Consider the following 22,692-nt stretch of genomic DNA (forward strand, 5'->3'; position numbering starts at 1 on the left):
CTGACTCTGCTTTATTGTTATTTTCATGGCAAGTGCTCGGCTAAGCCTCAATCTATGGTCGCCCCTGGCCTGACTTTCACAGAAACACTCGTCTAGCTGAAAACATTATCAATAATTTCCTCCACTCTTTATCTGTACCTAAACATAAACGTATATTCCATGAACAAAGCTTCTTTCTTAGAACTGCACACCCGTTGAACTCTGTTCCATTTTCCTGCTTTCCAACTATGGTTGTCTTCAAATCCAACGTAAGCAAGTTCTTAATGAGCCGTTCCCCTTAAGTAATCCAATTTACCAAATTTACACTACTAACGATGACTAAGACATTTTCCCTTTGACCACAGTACACTCATTAACCCTTATCCTCGAGTGGTCTCCGGGCCTTGATAAGTGGTGACTCCTTTGTAAAAAAAAAAAAGTGTTTCAAAATGAATATGAATTACAGCATAAACATGCACTGTGCTGCATGTTTATTTAGGTGCATCTTTGCAATGCATGCAGACGGAAGGCCCATAATAGAAAAAAAATGAGAGAAAGATTGATAACTAAAAACCTTGCAAGACATAGACTGGTTTCGAAGTTCATTTCTAAAACCCGTCCAACACATACCAGTGTGTGAAATAGATATAAAACCGAATATTTGATTTGACAATTTGCTGTTAGATGCAGGTTACCTGACTAGATTAAGAGAATACTCTGACTGCTGCTGCTAGTGCGGCTTTATTTTTATGATTCGTAGTTTTGCTGTTTGTTTGTTTTGTGTTTGCTGGTCTCCAAAGAAACTGTCAGAGGGAAGAAAGCAAGAAGTAAGTTTTGTTTTCTTTTAATTGGTTTTGCAAGAAAATGAATCACGCAAGGTCAGTGATTTAGTTTTATTTTCCTTTTTATTGCTTCTCGGATTGCACATTAACCTTAAAATGACGAGTGCGTATCCAGCAAATAGAAAAAAAAAAAAGAAAGTACAACAAAGTGTTTCAAGACAAATGTAAATTAAAGTGTAAACGTGCACAGTTCTGCATGTTTATTTAGGTGCATACTTGCAATGCATGCAGACGACAGGCCAGTAATGGAAAAAATATCTTGCTTGAGGTTTGACAACTCAAATTTTTATTTCTCCACTTGGAAAAGGCAAGGTTCCATGCTGTGATTGTGAACCATAAGATTTTTTTTTCAATATTTATGTTCGCTTGATGATCAGTCAGTTTTTATGTTCATATATTTAAAGCTGATAAATCTTGATTGGTTTTATGGTGTAGTCTAATTGATATGTATGTATCTATCCATCACCATATATCTATTTTCTCTCTATTTCTCTCTCTATATATCTCTACTATTATATAAAAGTAACTTTGTGTGTGTGTGTGTGTGTGTGTGTGTGTGTGTGTGTGTGTGTGTGTGTGTGTGTGTGTGTGTGTGTGTGAGAGAGTTCCTTCTTCATAGGTTCCGAAACAGCTGTGCCTATCTTTCGCAGTCATGAGGTTTTGCTTGCAACAGCTGTCTGGGGGCTCATGTCATAGTTCAGTCATGCATTACCCGACATCGACTGTAGATAGAAAAAGAGGTGGGAGCTCTAACACTTTGAGTTTATATAGGTTAGTTCACGTGATCACTAAGGGAGCAGTGATTGACCACCATCTGGCTAATCTGTAAAACCCTTAATGGGATAAGGAAAGGATCAATTTATGAGTACCTTCTAAATTTCAATAGGTTTATTGGAGTATCTCTGAACTGATTTCAAACATTTTAAATTATTGGGCATGGAAGCAACTGCAACTAGAAAGTTGCAGTTATATAGTAAGTGCAAAAGTGCTCAATATTTTACATATTAGATAAAATCATAGAAAGTTAATTAAAATTTGTAAAAAAAAAATGTGCGATTCTGAAAAAATACTACTTAAAATATAAAAAAAAACTTTGCAATTTGATGAATAAATTGAATGAGTTTCAAAATCATTAAGTATGTTAGTGTGTATGTGGGGAGAGGAGTGAGCATACATAATGAAAAGGACTATCAAATCCTATTAGTTCAGGTATGTCTTAAAACCTAGATTTGACCCTGCCACATATCTAGAAGAAGGCTTAAATCTGAAATCTATGTTCAAATATGTGAGTAGTTCACTGACTTACTTGAACTGGGTTGAACTGACGTTAAAAATAAAAATGAAGAAATTTTGAGTTATCTGCCCTTTTCTTTCTTTTGTTCTCTAATCGGTTATCAAGTGAACAAATTAAATTAAGTTCTGATATTTTTTAATTCCTGTTTTCAGGTTAAATGATTTTATATACTCACAACAAGATATTACTGACAACAAAGCAGCCATATTTTTTATAATTATTGGTTTAAAAATTTGATCTTTTTTTTTCATCCCAAATGTTTTCAGTGATGCATAAGTGGATACTGTGATAGGAGGCACAGATTTATAGAGGGGCAACCTAGGCATGGAATTGGGCAGCAAAACGTTTGTTCGCATTATATTTAAATTTCTGCATGTTGGCCAGGTCGGGGAAACACTGAACAGGAAGGGAATTCCAAAGGCAAGCAGTCTAAGGAAAGAAGTAATTAAAGTAGAAAATCTTCTGACATTTAAGGATAGGATTTTCCTTCTAGTTAGATGGTCCAAAGAGTATTTTCGTTGAGGGGGCACAAGTTCAGTAAGTTAATTGTAGCACATTCTGTGTAAAACAAAACAAATATAGGAATGCAATATTGCAACGATGCATGAACGGTTGATGTTTCGCAGATAATGCTTAACCTATTAAGTTAGAAACTCATTTTTGCATTCTCTCCAGATGTGACAACAATACTTCATGAATGGGGGAATGGTGGCTTTGTAAAGATATAGAATATTGACCGACGTGAAAAGTTTTCTAGCCTAGTAGAGGGAACCTATTGTTTTTGCAGCAGACTTGGCAATATCTTTATATACCTATTCCATTTAATATTGCCTGAGGATGTTAGTCTGAGTAGTTTGAATGTTGAACTCTCTGGAATGATGCTATCAGCCATGAAAATCTGCTGTTGGAAAGGTTCCTTGTAGTTGTTAAAGGAAAGGAGCTTCCCATGTAAAACTAATTTATTATTCATTAAAACTCTTGAGTTGGAAGCCATGTTTAGTTTCAGAACAGTTTCCTGGAGGTGACTCATCCTCAGTAGACAGTTCTTTTGTTCAGGTTCCTGACTTTATGATTTTGTAGCCACAGAGTAAAAGATTCTTCCTGTGTTGATACAAAGAAAACATATGCAAGGTTGCTAAAGAAAAGGTTTAATTTTTATGGAGCAATTCTGGTTTCTGATTGGTTGGTAGTAGAACGTGAATTAATTTGATTCGTCAGTTCTTAGCAGTATCGTTTATAAATAGAATCTCCCAACTGTGAGGGACCATACCCCCATTATACATAAAAATATTGCAACAAAAACACATGGAAAAGACATGAATCTATGTTTTCCTCAAGCTAGAGATAAAATATCAGCAGAAAGTCATTTACACTAAATTGTATACATATCTCTCTCTTTCTCTCCCCCCTCTCTCTGTCTCTGTCTTTCTCCCTCTCTTTCCCTCTTCTCATTCACAGTCCCAGATAATAAACAAAGGAAAGGAGAAAAATATTGAAATAGTTCATTATAAAAAAACGAGAATATCATCTGTTATAGTAAAAAAGAAGAAGATATAGCAAACAAAAAAACTAGCTTAAAATTGGGTTTTTATTTTGTTTTTATATTTAACTGGCTTTGCAAGTTCACTTTTTTCTAATTCAAACAATCAGATCACAATTTTTCTAGTATATATTTTCTAGTATATATATATATATATATATATATATATATATATATATATATATATATATATGTATATATATATATATATATATATATGTATATATATATATATGTATATATATGTATATGTATATATATATATATATATATATATATATGTATATATATATATATGTATATATATGTATATATATATATATGTATATATATATATATGTATATATATGTATATATATATATATATATATATATATATGTATATATATATATATGTATATATATATATATATGTATATATATATATATGTATATATATATATGTATATATATATATATGTATATATATATATATGTATATATATATATGTATATATATATATATATATATATATATATATATATATATATATATATATATCGACTGAGCTCCAGTCTATGAGCCTTCCATATTCACAAATACTCACCTAACTGAAACAACATTCCTCACACCCTATCTGTGCCTAAAACTAAACTAAAATTCCACAAGTTTGAAAACGATGCTATAGTTAACCAGAAAGTTGACAAAAGGTATTGTGTTCTACAGACGTACAGTTCTAGAAAAGAAGCTCTCTCTTCGTCTATGGAGCACAATACCTTTGTCAACTTTCTGGCTGACTATACCATCGTCTTTAAGTCTAATGTGAATAAATTCCTATTGAGTCGTCCATTTAAATAATCTTATCCTACCCAAGTTTCCACTGCGACTGATATTGTCTCACCATCTACTTAACACTTAACCCTTATCCTTGAGTGGCCTCCGGGCCTTGTTAAGTAATGTCCTTCTAAGTAACACTTTTATATGCATATATATATAAACAGCGAGAGAAAATGGGAAAATAATGTAGGATGAGGTGGGAACTTGGATTATAACTATTACAAATATATGCCGCTACTCTTTTCTTGAACAAAAACGTGATCTTTGAGAGTTAACTACTCCTTCTTTCTTTCTGGGAATGCACTGCATATCAGCACCGGTTTCCAGATCGTTGCTTTGAGGAGTAGCACTGATCTACAATTAACCTGACAATATTCCCATGTGAAAGAAACACAAAAAAAAAAAAACTGTAAGCAAATGAAGAAGAGTTGTGAAAGAGTTGTTACATAGATATCTGTTATTAGGTGAGCTGACATACCTATTTCAGGAATAATGGACTTACACTTAGACTATGAATATAGTTATATCTAACACGCTATTAGGTAACGGTTCATGTCGATTATGACCTTAAAATCATGATGTGCTGATATTTCATAACATTTTATTAATTATACCACTGTTTGTTGTGATTATTACCGGCCTGCAAGATTAAAATACTAGCGAGGAGGAATTCAAAACCTACACCGCTATAACACTGGTGACGAGGAATTTGAGACTTAACCACCACAATAATATTCATTCTTGCTGAGTAAGAAGAAAAATGAGTTATTTTTGTTCTAAGGACAAACTTTTTTCATTAAATCAGTTTTATTTATGCAGCTCCAACAATATAAAAGGCACAGTCTGGAAAAGTCACTTAGAAAAGAATACAAAAGTATGTTAAATTGGTAGATGAATATGTACTAGAAACGTGTGGTTGAGTTTGGGGTGTTTATCCCGCCTAGCCAAAGACAGAAATATATGCCGTCTTGTCATCTTGATGCTTTAAAACCGACTATCTAAAAAGGGTGGGAAAATAGCAATGTAAAAGTTTGGCGCAAATGTCTCATCTCACACAAACATATTCTGACCGACCAATGTATCAATCACTCTGCGAGTGCGAATAGATCAGCACAAAAGAAAATAAATTGTAATTATAAAACTGCTAAAAACCTTTTCAATTTGCAAAATTTACCGCAGCACATTTTTCTATTTTTGCAAGTAAGTATTGATTACTGAAGATCTTACATTAAAAATGATTTTTGTCAATAAAAATCAATCAGCTACGCCCAAATTTACTACAGCATTTTTAAACAAATAATTAGAAATATAAACAACTGGCGATCAATATTTTTTTATTTATGAAATTTAAATAATTCGTTACGAAGCTTTACAATGCAATTAAACAAACAAAGCAGTTTTAGTTCAAATTTTTAGTGAGATAAGCCCCTGTCAGAATTAACATACAGTTTCACATTCTAATTTTTTGTCGTTTAATTTTTGTAGTTGATCCGTTCACAAGAGTACTTTTCTAAACTTTCATCCCATTAATTCTGACTAGGAGGTATATCGACGAAAATTAAAAAGAAAAATGTTTTTCAATTGCATTGCAAAGCTTTCTAATGGATTATTTTTTTATTCAAATTTCCTATATACCAACAAAATTGATTTATAAAATAAAGACCATTCAATTTCTACTCTCTCTCTCTCTCTCTCTCTCTCTCTCTTTCTTTCTCTCTCTCTCTCTCTCTCTCTCTCTCTCTCTCTCTATATATATATATATATATATATATATATATATATATGTGTGTGTATATATATATATATATATGTGTGTGTATATATATATATACAATATATATATATATATATATATATATATATATATATATATATATATATATATATATGTATACATATATGTATATATATATAGAGAGAGAGAGAAAATAATTATTTTATACCTAGACACTAGTGTTTCATGCTTTCGCAACTTGCCCACCATTTACAACTACTCGCAAGAGGTGATGATCTATTTCAGTAGAAGACACAGGAGATCTTACCAGTGCTGAGTAAACTGGCTTCAAAATATTTAAGTGCACCACCTTCATCTTGGAGGGTGAAAGGCTCTTTAGCACAGGTGGTAATGTGTATGAACCTATGAGGAACAGGCTGTGTCATGAGAATAGAGAAATGTTTCTACATTACAACTTAAAAGTATTCAACTTTAAATACTGAAGAGACTATGAGAGCAGAGGAGACAGGCAGCTAGAATAGAAGAGGAAGTAGAGCAGGTGCAGAACTTCAGCTTATAGTTATTCACTTAAAGAATTACAATTTGTACTTTATAATTGGTTTGTAATTTCTTTTTCTCATTTAATTGTTTAATTATATTCATTTAAGAATTAGAAATTGGATTTGGCAATTTTATTTAATAAAGACAAAAAAGCCATAATGATGGCCAGACACTTAATTAAATGTTAAGTTAAATTAGCAGTTACTATGCTAATGTATCAAAGGTATCTGATGAGTCACTTGGCAGTGATGAAATGATTTACAGAGACAAATAATTAGTCAGACAATTAAATGGCAAATTGGTCGATTACCTGTCGATTAATAGGTACACCCTTTTTATATATATATATATATATATATAACTTACTATATATATATATATATATATATATATATATATATATATATATATATATATATATATAGTAAGTTATAAAATATATATGGCGATTAAGCTACACTGAATATTCTGCATTTCATCCACTCTAACACTCTTCAGGCTTATGCTCGAATTTTGTGGTTGTCTGTCTTTTTTATATACGCACCTTCTATTGAGATTTTAGTTAGCCAATCAGCTTTCTAGTATCAACCGCGCCCTTCCTATCAGCCAATGAACATGCACTTATCGGACAAAGGCCTATTTGACCTCTGGTTGACCTGTTCCTTTGTGTGTGCTCTATTTAGCCTGGATATCTAGTTTCTTGACCTATTTTAAATCTAGGTTAGGGTTTTTTGTTTTTTTATGTTAGTTTATATATAAATATATATATGTACATACATATATGCACATATATATATATACATATATATATACATACATATATGTGTGATCGTTTATGTATATTCATGTTTATTTAATTTATTTATTTGTTTATTTTCTATTGTTTTTGTTAGTTTTAAAACTATTTTGTATCGCTATCCTAGAGTAAATTTTATCTTGTGAACACAGTTGTTCGCTATTTCTCGTCTACAGTTTAATAGATGTTGAGGTTCTTTAAAGTACAGGATAGCAAATTTTTCATGAAGGCATAATCTAAATAGGTCGTCTAGGTCTCTACACGTGGTAGGTATTATTTTCTATTCGACTACTGGCGAATGTCTGCTTTCCTTGAGTTCCCAGTATTTATTTGCTAGCGTTGTTTTCATACGGTGTTTTTTATTGTTGAATGTACTTTTGTGGTCATAGTATCGAGTTTTGAAATCTAAGGAAGTCATACCTACGTAATATTTCTTGTTATTCAGGTTTTCTTTCGCAACTATTATGGCCTGGTAAACTACGCTTTTGGTTAGACATTTATTTTGAAATGGGCAAAGTGTGCGGTGTCTACAGTTGTATTTATCTTGTTCGTTATTAGTATTTTTATTTCTAGTATGGTTGTTCTTATCCGGGGTTGGTTTATCATTATTATTATTATTATTATTATTATTATTATTATTATTATTATTATTATTATTTCTGCTAGTGTTAGTTTTATTTTTGTCATGGTGTCTATTTTTTATTGTTTATTTTGTTGTTGTTTACATTGTTTTTATTTAATATTTTGTTATTATGTGCTTTAATTATCATCACTAAATTTTCGCAGCAGCTGTAGGATAACTTTAACGTATTTTTATTGAAAATTTTGAGTAGAAAGAGGGAGAGAGAGAGAGAGATGCCAAGTAATTTATACAAAACATCCATGTTTCATCCCTGTAGAAAATCATCAGACTAATTGTGTGAATGTATTGTTTGCAATTGCTTTTATATCTAAGTAGTGTTTACTGTAGCTAACTAACCAATCGTATTCGTTGGTATCATTACTCGCTCTCGATCTATTATTTTCATTGGATAATAGTCAAACTCCTCAAACACGTTTAGCCAATGAAAATAATGAGCTGAGAAAAAGTATCAATATGAACAAATACAATTGGTGAGTTAACTAAAGTAAACACTAAATAGATTTTAAATCAATCAAATACATTCATGTCTTTAACCTGATGATTTCTTATGAACGTTTTTGTGTAGTTTAGTTGCCATATTGAGCATTGTTGAAGTAAATATTTTCTTACTCTGTATACTTAAAAATAAATGGAACTTTGATGAGCAAAATTTTTTTCCAAGACTTACACGTCTGTGGAACACAATACCATAGAGCTGCTTCTCAGCAGACTACGATATGGTTGTATTTGTCCAATGTGACAGATTCTTGTTGAGCCTTTTACATAATCAAATTCTGTCCATTTTCAACCATCATGACCAATCCTCATGGCGTAGTTTGACCTTCTACCTGATAAACCCATTAACCTTTATCCTCGAGTGACTTTTGAGCCTTGATAAGCGGTGACTCATTAGTACATAATTAGGGCTAGGACAACAGCATATTCTTTTCATTGTTTTAATTCTTGAGTGTGTATCCGTTGATATCTGAAAATGCTTTCATAGAGAGTGATGTGGTTATTGGTTGATTAACTTTGTCTAACAGTGTTGGATATATACTCGAGAGTCAAAACAATGATAAGAATATGCTGTTGTTATAGCCCTATACATAATATACATATATATGTACGTGTGTGTGTGTGTGCATATATTTTTAACGATTTAATTTTCAAAATGTAGTTCAAGTAAAGAACATACTGAAATGTATTAAAGTTGTTTACATCTGTTTTAAGTCGATATTTATTTTTAGTCATACAACGTAATATAAAAATCGTTCAAGCAGCAACTCTCTTAAGAACATATTTACGCATGTAACAAGTAAAAACAACAAAGTCGGGGGAAAAAAGTTAATTTTCCATCAAAACAAGAAAAAATCACAAGAATAGATCCAGCTGTCTGTAGATGATATATATATATATATATATATATATATATATATATATATATATATATATATATATATACTAGCTTTAATTACCCAATATACAACTTGGATCTTATTAACTCACTGCTTTAAAGAACAGTCACCATGGATTTTACCACGCAATTTGGATCTAAAATTTTTATATCCTTTTCTTCAATTTCCCTTGCTATATGACTTCTGATTAATCAATTATTTTGACTTTGATTTTCCATGTCTCACTGACTTTAGCAAATAGGGTACATACCTTTATAAATATTTGCTAATATTTTCTCCTCTGAAGAGACGGTAGACATCGAAACCCTATAGGTTAAGGAGATAAAATTTCTAAAGTATTCTTTGTCTTGCTTAGAATAATAAAAATCTTTGATACAATATTTCACTTCAAAAAGGGTTTTTTGAAATTTATTGAATCACTATAATTTAATATATATATATATATATATATATATATATATATATATATATATGTATTCACAGATCATCATATAATGATTAAATCACTCTGACAGATGTTAAAAAAACAGTATTTCCCGCAGTTAACGGTGGCCGAATTAATTTAGGTCCTTGGCTTCTGTTGGCTGGTTCGGATCGATCGACCAGTTCTAAGTGACACCCTGCACTGATTGTTCCCAAAAGGATGAAACACTAGTGTCTGTAGATATTTAATAATTTTTATAGTAAATAATTATATATATATATATAATTATATATATATACGCACACGCACACACACACACACACACACACACACACACACACACACAGGACCCGTGTACCAGTGTTGCCCGGTGGAACTATGGTGTCCACCCCACCTTTAAAAAACAAAAAGCAATTAAACTATGGTTGTTAGTGAGGGTCACTGGTGCCCATGCCCAAAATGAATGTACTGTGGCGAAGTAGCGACGCATTTCATATATATTTATATATTGAAGAGTGCTTCCAAATAAGCGTGTATTTTTTATTATGATTGGTTGAGATGAAAAAAAAAAACAATTACGGAATTTATAAAATTACTGCTAAAAAAAATCGTCTGCGTCCATCAAACTCATACCCCCAACCAAAACTTGAAAACAAAATAAAACGAAATTTATTTTTATCTATTTATATATATATTTTTTGCTGCACTTATTTTATTTTATTTATTTTAGTTCAAGGACACATTTACTAGAAAAGATGTATTTCTTCTGTAATTATTTTAATAAGAACGAATTACTATTTTGTTATCTTTCTTACTAAATTGAAATAAAATTGTAAAATTATTGTTTCTTATTTTTTCCATGCGTACTTGAATAAAATTTACTGAAAATGAAGCAATAACGAAATAGTACTTCGTTATTACTAAAATAATACCCAGGTAAAATAGATACGCATGGAAAAAAATAACATCATTCGATGATATACGCATGGCAAAAATAAAAGAATTAACAATTTTATTTATTTTAGTAAGAAAGATGACAAAATAGTAATTCGTTCTTACTAAAATAATAACAGAGGAATAGATCTTTGCTGGTAAAAATAAAAATAAATTTTGTTTCATTTCGTTTTCGAGTTCCGGTTCAGTGTTTAAGTTTAGTGGACGTGGACGATTTTTTAGTGGTGATTTGGCCAGGGTATTCTGATAGTAACATTTACCGTAAATGTGTTGTTATTATGGCGAAGAAGTCATCGTCTCTTTTTTATTTTGTTGTTTTCTTTTAAGAAATATCTTAATATAAAAGACGCAAATATGTGGGAGTTAAACTCTCCAATGTATAAATATATATGAAATGCAGTATTTTGAAACATCACCAATCTACACATAGTGTGTGTAATGGTAAAAAGCGTCATGGACGGTGACTATGACGAAAGAGATTCTTATAGTGGATAGTGTGTTTTAAACTTTGTAAAAAAAAAGCAAATAAACGGGTTATTTAAGATTTAATTTTATTTAACGTTTGATGATTTTCTCTCTCTCTTGTATTTTTCGCTGTTACATGCCTGAAATGACTTATGCATTAAATGAATTTGACTCTGAGCAAAATATTATGTATCTAAGTGACGCCATATTTTAATGTCAGTAACCATTCGTTTACAGAGCAAAGAACTTGATTCCAGAATATGAGAATTTTCAGAGCTCAGCCAATCATAATGGACGGACTGTAGAGAGGGAGCCTTTATTATTAATGAATTGGAAATCGAAAAGATTATGTTATGTCTATGTATCTATGAACCAGTTACAGTTGGTGCAATCACAGAATATGTGGAACGTGTAGAATTCATGCCAGTGAAAACTAGTAGTAGTAGTACTACTAAATATTTAGAGAGAAAAATAGGAACTCCTTCCTTTAAAGATGCTTCAATTGTGATGATGTTGCTCGTAGGATGCAATGTAGCATTTCATTATCACGACTGATTGTGACAAAAATAGTGTTTGTAAGCTACATAAGATAGTGGCTAGATGTATTGAATGTGTATGTGGCATCTGTTGTTGCGATACTTTGGTCCTGAGGGGAATTTCTGCAGTTATTTTATTATATATGGAGAAGATTATATATATATATATACACACACACACACACACACATACACATATTAGCAGGGCTACGCTGCATTGCTCGGGATCATAAAAATTAAAATTAAAAATAGAAGAGATTAAAAACTTCTATCTCTCTGTCTATCTCTCTCTCTCTCTCTCTCTCTCTCTCTCTCTCTCTCTCTCTCTATCCTGCTCTCTTTTTCATTTTCCCCTTCCTCCACCCCTCTTACACCTCCGCCCAGTCTATTCTTCTATTAAAAAAAGATAATGTAAGCCATTAATCTCTTTTTAATATGATAGATAACATTAGAAATGGTTGATAAAAACAATCCCATGAGAAAACCTGACCAAGTTGACCCTCACAGATTTTTTTTTTTTTTTAAATTTTAGATATTATACATGTGTGCAATGCCGGTCAAGACGATACCAACTTTGTGATGATTTGTTTTGTATTTCTTTATTTTTGCTGGACATATGAACATACAAGTGTGCAGGCAACTACCCTTTATACAATAGATATATAATTAATAGTAGGGGTTTGCTCAGTGATAGAGATTTAGGCTCAAGATTCTGGGATCCTTGCTTTGAATCTAACTAGTCTCAACCATGCTAGTGAATCATATAATAACTAAACACTTGTCCATGGATAATTATATTTTAAATATATATATATAACCTGACCGCCCAAATGACAGTCAAGGCTTCTCGCCAGTACGCTATATGGCTGCTGCTGTGTGGGTAATGAATTAACAATGTTTTGACATCGTATGTATGTATATATATATATATATATATGTCGCTCTGAGGTGAGGAAAATTATTCTCAATTAGCATCTAGGTAGTGCTTTCCACTCAAATGTATCATAGGCAAAATAAACAAATAAATGACATCTACAAAAACGGTGGATACACTTATTACTATTGAGGATTGGCTCAGTGGTAAAGCTTCAGACACAGATGCTAGAGTGTTAGCAACCGAAAAACACCGGAAAGAATAATCAAAGATTATTATGAATTCATGATAATCGATGATTATTATTAATTCAGAAATTGTATTTCGTGAATAATATTTTAGGAATGTTGAAATCTTGGTTGTTATTATTATTGGAGTCGAAGTCAGGGATATTATTTATAGTGAGAGTTGAGGTTAACAAAACAATTCTGTAAGGAATTCAAAAATCTATGGACCAAGTCAGCTGGCAACAACGTGAATCGATATTCAGATGTTTGCGAGCCTGATGAGTGACGTTATAGGAATTAAGTTAATGTAATATATAATGTTTTGGGAGTTTAGATCGGAGGATTGAAGAGAGAGGATCGCTTTGAGATGCTGGAAGTTGCGTCAAGGGAAATCTTTATGCCTTTTCCACAAGCTCTGGCAGTAGCTCGACAAATATTCAGCGGATAGTGGTGATCAGGCTAGCTTAGGTGTTGTGGGAGGTCATGTTGGTGATGTTCTCGACGTATGACCAAACGAAGTAGTCCAGCGGGTTCAGGTCAAGGGAGGAGAGGGTGGTCCAGTGAAACCACACCAAAAACCATAACCGTGTCCAGAAACTTCATTGAGCTGTGCCTTTAAGCATTGAACTGTCCGGATTTGCATTTTGACGGTGCTGGCAATGGTCCAGTTGTCATAACTGTGATTGGTAGAGAGCATGAGTTGTACAGCAAGAGAAGCTCATTGAACATTGTGTCACTTTCAGGCATGACAGAAGGCTTCTATTGCTCTTGGGATTCATACATAACTGGCCAATCTGCAACAAAAAATGAAAACCGGTTTTTATCAAACGGAAATGGTATCATGCCGTCTTTTCTAGGACGACAATTTTATCGTTCCACCTCGCAGTAACAAAAATGATTCATGGTTTATTAAAACATTTGGTAGTTTCTCTTCAACTGACAAGACACGTTAAAGAAAAACAATGAAAACTTTCCAACATTAAAATGTAAGTGCAATTTTTTTAAGTATTTTAAAGATATTTAAAATGTATTATATCAAAAAAAATTAATTATTAACATATTTTTTTTGTTGTTTAAATTTTTGTTTCGTATTTAAATTTATATTTTAACGTTTATCTTTGTAGTGTTGGAATTTTTTTTGTACCAATAATTATGCACCCCCCCCCCGTTTATATATTTATTATATTTTTATCCTGGTTCTTATATTTGATTTTCTGTATTTCGTATCTTTTATGGTTCTTAGTTTCGTATATTTTGGGTTTGTATGAAACTCCCTTTAATTTGAAAAAAAGGGAAATGCTAGCTCCTTGATGACGTCACGAGCCAGCGCGAAATTCGCTCTCTTTTTTGGTTCCAGCACCATGGAGAGTGAACGTAGATTCATTCAGATATGGAATTTTGATGAGCCCTCCTTCAAGAAGAATACCCGGCAACAGGACACTGGGATACAACGTGGCGTACTTTTGAAGACTATTTATGTGGCTACGGGTTGCATGTATTTAGAAGGAGTGTAAAATTTGAAAGCACTTTAAATTGAGAAAAAAAGAAAAAGGCATGTGCCTGACCACCATCAATTTGTGAGTACGTTCCTAAAATTTTTTGTATATGAGAGAAAGATTAGGAACTATTATTTGAATTATATTGTATTCAGTCATTGATACATTTTCAATATAAGAACCAGCATTTTTTTTTTTTTTTTTTGCTTTATATGTTGTTACCTTGGCGTTCTTTGTTTTTGAACTTAATGCCCGCAAAGGGAAAAATTTGAAACCAAATTCATTGTAAATAAAATTTCTTCTTCGTTTTGAAGCAAGACCTTTATATTTTTCTTTACCTCACCGCCCCCCCTTTATTTCATGCTTTTATTTTATTTTATTTTTTTTGCAGGCTAGTTTTTTTCGTGCCGAATTTATCTGAAAGAGGATGAATTTCCGACAGTAAAAATTAAATAGATTTTTTTCTCATATAAGAACTAATATGTATTGTTGTTGTTGTTGTTGCTGTCGTAGTAGTAGTAGTAGTAGTAGTAGTAGTAGTAGTAGTAGTAGTAGGTTGATGCCTTTGGCTTAGCTATCGTTTCAAGCAAAAGTAAGATTCTTCTTTTTCATGGCGATCACTATGTGAACACTCTGAAAAAATTAAGGGAAGAAAAAACAAACAAACAAACAAAAGATACAATTACTTTGGAATTAAAAGTGGGGTATTAATTTCACACATAAATTTAACATAAAATAAGCTCCCATTCCTAAGACATTCTAGCGGTTTAGAGCAGTTAACAAAAATTGTTATTTTGCTCTGGGAGAAAAATTCTGTGCATTTTTTTGGAGATGGGGGGGGGGTTACATTTTAACTGATTACACAAAATTTCACAACCTTACCAATGGGAATTAAGGTTAGTAGTAAAAAAGTTTAGTAAACATTCCTAAAAAGTTAAAATGACTTAGAAATGATAATTATTTAACATTAAATTTATGTACGAAACTAATTTTCTAAATTATAAAATAATTGTTGCTTTTTTTTCTTTTTGTACAAGATATTCATATGTAATAACTTAACAAAAGTAAAATCTAATTTGGAGGAGGTGATTAAGTTGAAGGTGTTAATCTTCAAATTTGTCATTATTATTAGCATAATTATTACTATTATAATTATATGGATTTTTTTTCTTTCTATAGCAAAAGAAACCAATCTTTATAACTAAAATTATGAACATTCTTTAAAAAAGGGAAGATACAGAATAGTTATTAAAACATCTCCGATCTTCTCATATTAAGAATGGTTTTCTAAATAGTAACATCAGTATTTAGAAACTCATTCTTAATATGTTAGCTTTGTTTACTATTCTGTTCCTACATACTAGTGCTTATAGGTTCAAACAGTAGGGGAATGTGGATTTGACATATCTATACTAAAAGGGATTTCAGATTTAATCTGGGTTATTCAGTTGTAAAAATGCTTTTAATTTGACTGGAATTTTTATGTGGTCAGAAAATGTCCCACTTATGACTTACGTTGCCCTCTTGTATATCGCTGCTTCACCACTATCATCCCTACACTCATCAGTCAAGAGGTTAAGAGATAAGAAAGAAAAGGGCAGGACGCAAGTGAGAAAAAAAGAAAGAAAGAAGAAAAAAAGGAAGAACAAAAAGAGGAAATCATAAATAATTTATTGGTGACGATTCGAAGGCATGTCTTTTTTCTTCCTATTCATCTACCTATTCATCCCCCTCCACTCCCTTCATCCTTACTTCCATCTCTCATCATAGCTCTTTTTTTTAAATTTATTTACTACTGGAAGCTTTTAAGGTTGTATAGCAATAATAATAATAATAATAATAATAATAATAATAATCATAAAAAATCTCAAAATGTATATAATTAATTTATCTCCATGCCTAGATATAATCATCTACTTTAATTGTGATAATGATAATTAAAATAAAAGGTAATGGGGATAAACATGTTGGTGACTATGATATTTATGATAATTGATAATGATAATTTTTAATAATAATTATATTGATTAATAATGGTAACAGTAGTAGGAAGAAAGTGTTTAAAGTAAAATTAAAAAATCAAAATGTAAAGAATAATGGATTCCAAAAAATAGAAGATAAGGTGTAAACGTCAAATGATAAAATAAGTCAACATATAAAATAAATCTGAAGGCATCCACGTATATATATATACATATACATATATAATCGAGATAAGACACTGATAGAATTCAGATGAAAATCCTGATAGATATTACTTTAAGTAATATTTTCAAGGAGATCCTAGCCAAAAAGGAAAAGCTCAATATTTAAGAATAGAGCAATATATAAATTTAGTGGTTTAATTTTAAATTCTGAAAAAACAACATATGGAGGCATATATTCGATTTAAGAATTTATTGCTATATGCATATACATATGTACACGCACATATATGTTTTTTTTATTCATTTGGAGTAGATTCGAATAAAAATATATATATATATATATATATATATATATATATATATATATATATATATATATAGATATAGATATTTATGTCTCGGAAGTAGAGTGAAAAGCACATCTTATTTTTCTTTTATTAATATTATTGGAATCTTTTCTTTTTTCTCCTTGTACACATTTTTGTGAATTATTCCATGGATTTCTGCCTTTGGATTATTATGGACCATCTTCTTCCATTTACGGGATCTCTTTGGATTTTACTTGTACAAATGGAAATTCTTTTAACTTTTTTGAAGTTTTAGATTTGGATTTTACCGTCACTGGATTTTTTATCTTCCACCAGACTATCCATTCGTGTGTAATCACCTTTTTCTTTACCATATTCCCTCTGCTTCACTTTTTTTTGTTTTCAAGTAAGATCTTTGACTTACTTGTTGTTTCATCAAATACTTCTGCATGCAAAATCCGATCCCGCATTTTGCTAATTCCTACTCTCTGATGAGAAGGAAGGTATTTCTTCGAAACTCTGCGGATTAAGGACTATCCATTTATCTAGTGTTTCCTTTTCAGATTAAATATTTAAATATGTTTTTTAACTTATTTCAAAGTGTTTTTTAACATATTTTATTAACTGTTTGCTCATATATATATATATATATATATATATATATATGAGAGGGGGAGAGTAAGGAAGAGAGAGAGAGAGACTTATGGCCATTAATTTTTTTTCTCAGCCGATATCATATTAAGCATACAGTATGGTGATATTGTAATCAGATGCACCAATTCAAAATGGCGGCTTTATTAATGAAATTGGATATCAACGCTGTGGCTATGAGTTAGCTTAGCAGAGTTCAAATTCTGTTGCATCAATCGAGTTCACTTACAAACTAATACTCTTGGGAAAAGTATGAACTCACAGTTAACCCCTACCCCAAGTATGGATAGCATAACTTATGTTAAATTGTATACCGCCAATGATATGGGATATATAGTTTGATTCAGCTTTGCACAACACAGCAGAGTTGATATCCCGTCAAAAAATTAATTAAAAAATAGTTTCTGATATTGAATCAACAATTTTGTTTGAAGTAGATATTGATTTGGCACTTCGATGAGAACCAGGAGGATATAAAATCTAAATGAACAGTGCATATGAAATGGGGGGGGGGGTTTAGAATATTTTATGTTTAATCTGAGTATTTAGAGCTCACTGCTAATTCAGCCTAAGACTGAATTGATTTTAATAGAAAAGAAGGGATATATTTAATAGCGCAGGCTGTAAGAATAGCATCTAAGATGATAACAGTAATTTGAATAATTTGAATATATGGCATAACCACATTGACGTGTCAAATCAATGATGTTAAGCAACAATGAGTCTGGCAGTACTAGGTAGGTGACTATTTGTAAATAGCGAGTGCTCTTCACTTATCTTGTTATTGTTTGCAATCGTTCTGAATGTCTACTTGCCACTGGAATAAAACAGTGCTGACTCAGGATAAGTGTGGTTAGAGATTTCGCAATTCTTGCTACAAAAAATTTCACACGCATGTCACAGCATCATCAGTGATGCTCATGATCTTCACTGTCAATGATATATGGACATCATCATCAATTTGAATAATTCTAGCTGGTCATGGCTGACAGGATGAGAACAATCTATTCCTATTTGATTAAATAAAGAGTTCCATCCAAAATTCTGTACAGATTCCCGAGTTTGACATAAAGATTCCCGAGTTCAACAAGATGACTATAAAGAAGACTAGAAGTTACATTGTTTGAAACTTTGTGAGAATAACATCTACGATGAGAACAGTAGCTTGATTAATCCAAATTATATCCTCATCTAAAAACAATTCCTAAACATTTTTATAAATGGTCGCGTATTGTTTGGTCTGTTATGCTCAAGTTGGAAATAGGATTTCTGTTTATTTTTATTTTTGTTGTTTTATTTTTATTTTATTTTTTTTTTTTTTACGGAAATCGCTCCAAACAAGGCATGAACAACTTAATGTAAGGAAAAAAAAAATCTAAAAAATACCACTTCAAGATGAAAAACTAGCCTACGATAAGTGTTAGATGAATAGATTCTAACAGAAAACAGCAATCTTTCCCCCTTTGTTAGAAACATTGCCCATTGAATGTGAGAACTAAAGGATTTACAAAGCTGCCAAAAGTAAGCCCAAGGTTGAGTTTCTACTCTCTTTTTATATGCAATGCTTAAGTTTCAAATGCTCGTCGCATTTTTAGATACATTTCCGCATCTCTGTCCAACCATCACATTTGAATATAAATTAGCAGGGGTGCACAGCGTTGCCCAGTCGTGAAATATGCTTAAATATCATATTTTAATTCATGCAGGTTTCGTATATATCATTATAGAGTCAATTCTGTATTTATTATTATATATTATATTGTACCCAAAATATAGTAGTTATTCCAAAAGTTAAAAAAAAAAATATGACTTGGGTGCCATCAGTTAGAATCGAAACCGAAACGAAAATTTATGAAGGATTCTTGTTAAAATTATTTATTACAAGATTCAAGTAAGCAAGCAAGCAAGCAAGGACGCCTGGACGATCCACAGAGTTTTATAATAATTAAGATAACATTTTTCATGACGAAATACGCAGATAGAATAATCTAATAAACACCTTTTCTTTTTATCATGTCAGCAAATAAAAGTTGACTTTTTGTGATATTTTCTAATAACTCGGTTTCAGGGAAATGAGTTAATAGACTTTCAATGAACTGCTATCATGATTAAGAATGTAATGCTTTTGTAGTCATGGATTCAAACCAGGTCCCGTGTGTAAACAGATTATGATTAGGAAGCATCTGTTTAAATATAAATAACAAGAAAACAGCAGGAATGCATAGAAACACCTCTGTTTTAGATACTTACTCTCTTGAGTTAGTGTGACCCCCACCCCCACCCCGCTCAAAAAAAAAAAAGAGGTTTATAAAATTATCTAATTTTAGAGAGCTTACTTACCTGTCATGAAAATCAACTTTTATTTGTTACAATCCACGTTCAGCTGAGTGGTTTTAGATTATGACATTTGCGTTTGGTTTCGTGTTTCACAAAACCAATCTCGTTGAATAAAAGGTGAACAAATAGCTTTTGGGTTAAAAAGAGTGCAGCCCACTCTATCCTTATTACTCTTCAGATGTAGTGGCTGCTCTGTTTCAAAGTGATGTAATTATAAGTTTTCAATGATGTGCTATATATAAAAACAATAACTAAAATAACAAATGTAACTATTTGAATAATTGAAGTAATAATATTTTCTTTGTTTGAAGTTGTCTTCCCTTAGGTTGAGAACTCTTCTTGGTGAGAGCTACGTTTGTGACATCACAGGTCTGTGAAAAACACACAAAAGTTGCATCAACGTTGTAACACTACTGATCTAATGAATAAGACAGGCGCTCCACTAAACTGTGTTTATCATACCTTTTTTATTTTCGAATGTTGTTTTGTATTCAATAACTTTTTAAAATATAATAAACTGACCTGTATTTGGGCTGAAAAAAAAGGGTTTATTGAATTATAAACTTCCACTACATGGTGTAATTAGAGCTGTGAAGTTAGTAGTTCAGCATTCAACTCCTGAAATAAAAAAAGAAATCTATGGGCTAGAATCATCACCTGATGAAGACTTTATTGTAAACAATATTAGTGTACAAGCAACAGTTATTGTATAAACATCAATCTATCTATCTATCTATCTATCTATCTATCTATATATATATATATATATATATATATATATATATATATATATATATATATATATATATATATATATATATATATATATATATATATTATTCTTTATGTAAAAATACAGTCATATCTTGCTACGATGTACAGACCGTTTCAATCATATTTGATTTCATTAGGCAAGAAAAATTAAAATGCAAAAATTAAAAAGGTTCCGGACCTTTTCAAATTTTGAAGAGAAAAAATATCATTTGCTCTCTTTGATTGAGCACCATCAACGACCCTTGTTGAAATTCAATTATTCTTTATATATATATATATATATATATATATATATATATATATATATATATATATATATTTTAATAAAAGCAAATTTACATGATCATGACACTGGATATGCTAATGTTTCAGACGAATGGTCGTTGAAAACCAGTAGTCCTCATCAGACGACTTAATAAATGTTTACTTTCCATGGAAGAATTTGCCCAAAATACTAGCATGTCCAGTGTCACAACCATGTAAATATGTTTATATTAATAAAAATATATTTGCTATTCTTTTATTGAACACTCTTAGTAACCTTGTTAAATTCATTAGTTATCACTTTTGAATATCTTAAACCTGGTATATATATATATATATATATATATATATATATATATATATATATATATATATATATATATATAGTATGAGCACGAAATGTGTTTTTCAGTTTTAAACAACTGCTCATGATATAACTGCAATCAACCATATAATAAAGATAAAAAAGACAAAAGAAAAAAGGGGGGAAAACCTGCAATAAAAATAAACTCATAAATGTAATGGGTGCGCAGTTGTTTATAAAAGTTTTCGATTTGTTTTTATTAAATACAAAATAAATTTTTAAAAATTCAAAGCACAGATAACTGTCCAAAATACTAAAATTATATTAAGTTGGTACAAAAATAATGTCGTATTTTGACGTTTAACTTCATGTCAAAAAACATTATTTTTGCACCAACCTAATAACACTCTAAGATAATTCATTAATATTTATGTAGACGACACTGCCATTTATGGCAACATTTCAAAGGTCAACAATGATCAAAACCTTCCTGATTCTCTCTCTTTCCTACCTTGAGCATGTAGTGGTGGCTGGTTAATTTTGATTCATCGAAAACCAAGCTTTTATCTTTTTACAACCAACGCTCTGGTCCCCACTTGATCCCAACTGAAATGAATGGCTCTTGAGGGAGCATCTTGCTTTGATAAACTTCTGAGAGTGACATTCACCTCTGACCTGAAATTGAAGACTTACATCAAATCCATTGCCAAAGTTGTGGAAAAATGGTTGGATCATTCTACTGCTCCAGAGGTATCTCATTTTTGATTCAATCGCCTACCTGTATAAGAGGTAAATATGGCCTAAGATGGAGCACTGTTGTCACATCTGGTGAGGAGCTGCTCAGAGCACACTTTCCTGTGTTGACAGAGTACAAAACCAACTTTGTAATCTAGTGGGTGATATCCTCTTCTCCTTACCACCTCTTTCTCACAGAATAGACCTTGTGAGTCTATCTGTGTTCTAACATTATTTTCATGGCAGGTGTTCAACTAAGCTTTAACCTATAGTCGCTCCCATAAAACATTCACAACACTCGTCCAGCTGCAACCACTGCCCTACTCTCTATCTAAAATTAAACAAAAATTCAATGAGCACAGTTTCTTTCCTAGAACTTCCAGCCCGTGGAACACAATATCACAGTATTGTTTCCCAGCTAACTACATCATGATCGCTTTCGAGCGCAATGTAAACAAGTCCTTGCTGAGTCATCCTCTAAAATAACCAAAACCTAACGAAGTTCCACCATTACCAATCACCACTGTGCTCTTTCAACAGCCATCTGACACTCATTAACCTTTATCCTTGAGTGACCTTTGGGACTTGATAATTAGTGATACGCTTGTTGAAAAAA

General features: G+C 31.3%; 1 long non-coding RNA gene across 1 annotated transcript in view; it reads left to right on the top strand.

Moving 5' to 3' along the window:
• The window catches only part of LOC145262391 (uncharacterized), a 68,525-nt gene that overhangs the window by 3,618 nt on the left and 42,215 nt on the right, over positions 1–22,692 (top strand). Inside the window, exon 2 of the long non-coding RNA XR_013864445.1 lies at positions 740–806. This is a non-coding gene — a long non-coding RNA (uncharacterized LOC145262391). The remainder of the gene's footprint in view (positions 1–739; positions 807–22,692) is intronic.

The sequence above is a fragment of the Euprymna scolopes genome, chromosome 3, assembly GCF_053919585.1.
Source record: "Euprymna scolopes isolate OS-2025 chromosome 3, ASM5391958v1, whole genome shotgun sequence".
NCBI classification, from domain to species: domain Eukaryota; kingdom Metazoa; phylum Mollusca; class Cephalopoda; order Sepiida; family Sepiolidae; genus Euprymna; species Euprymna scolopes.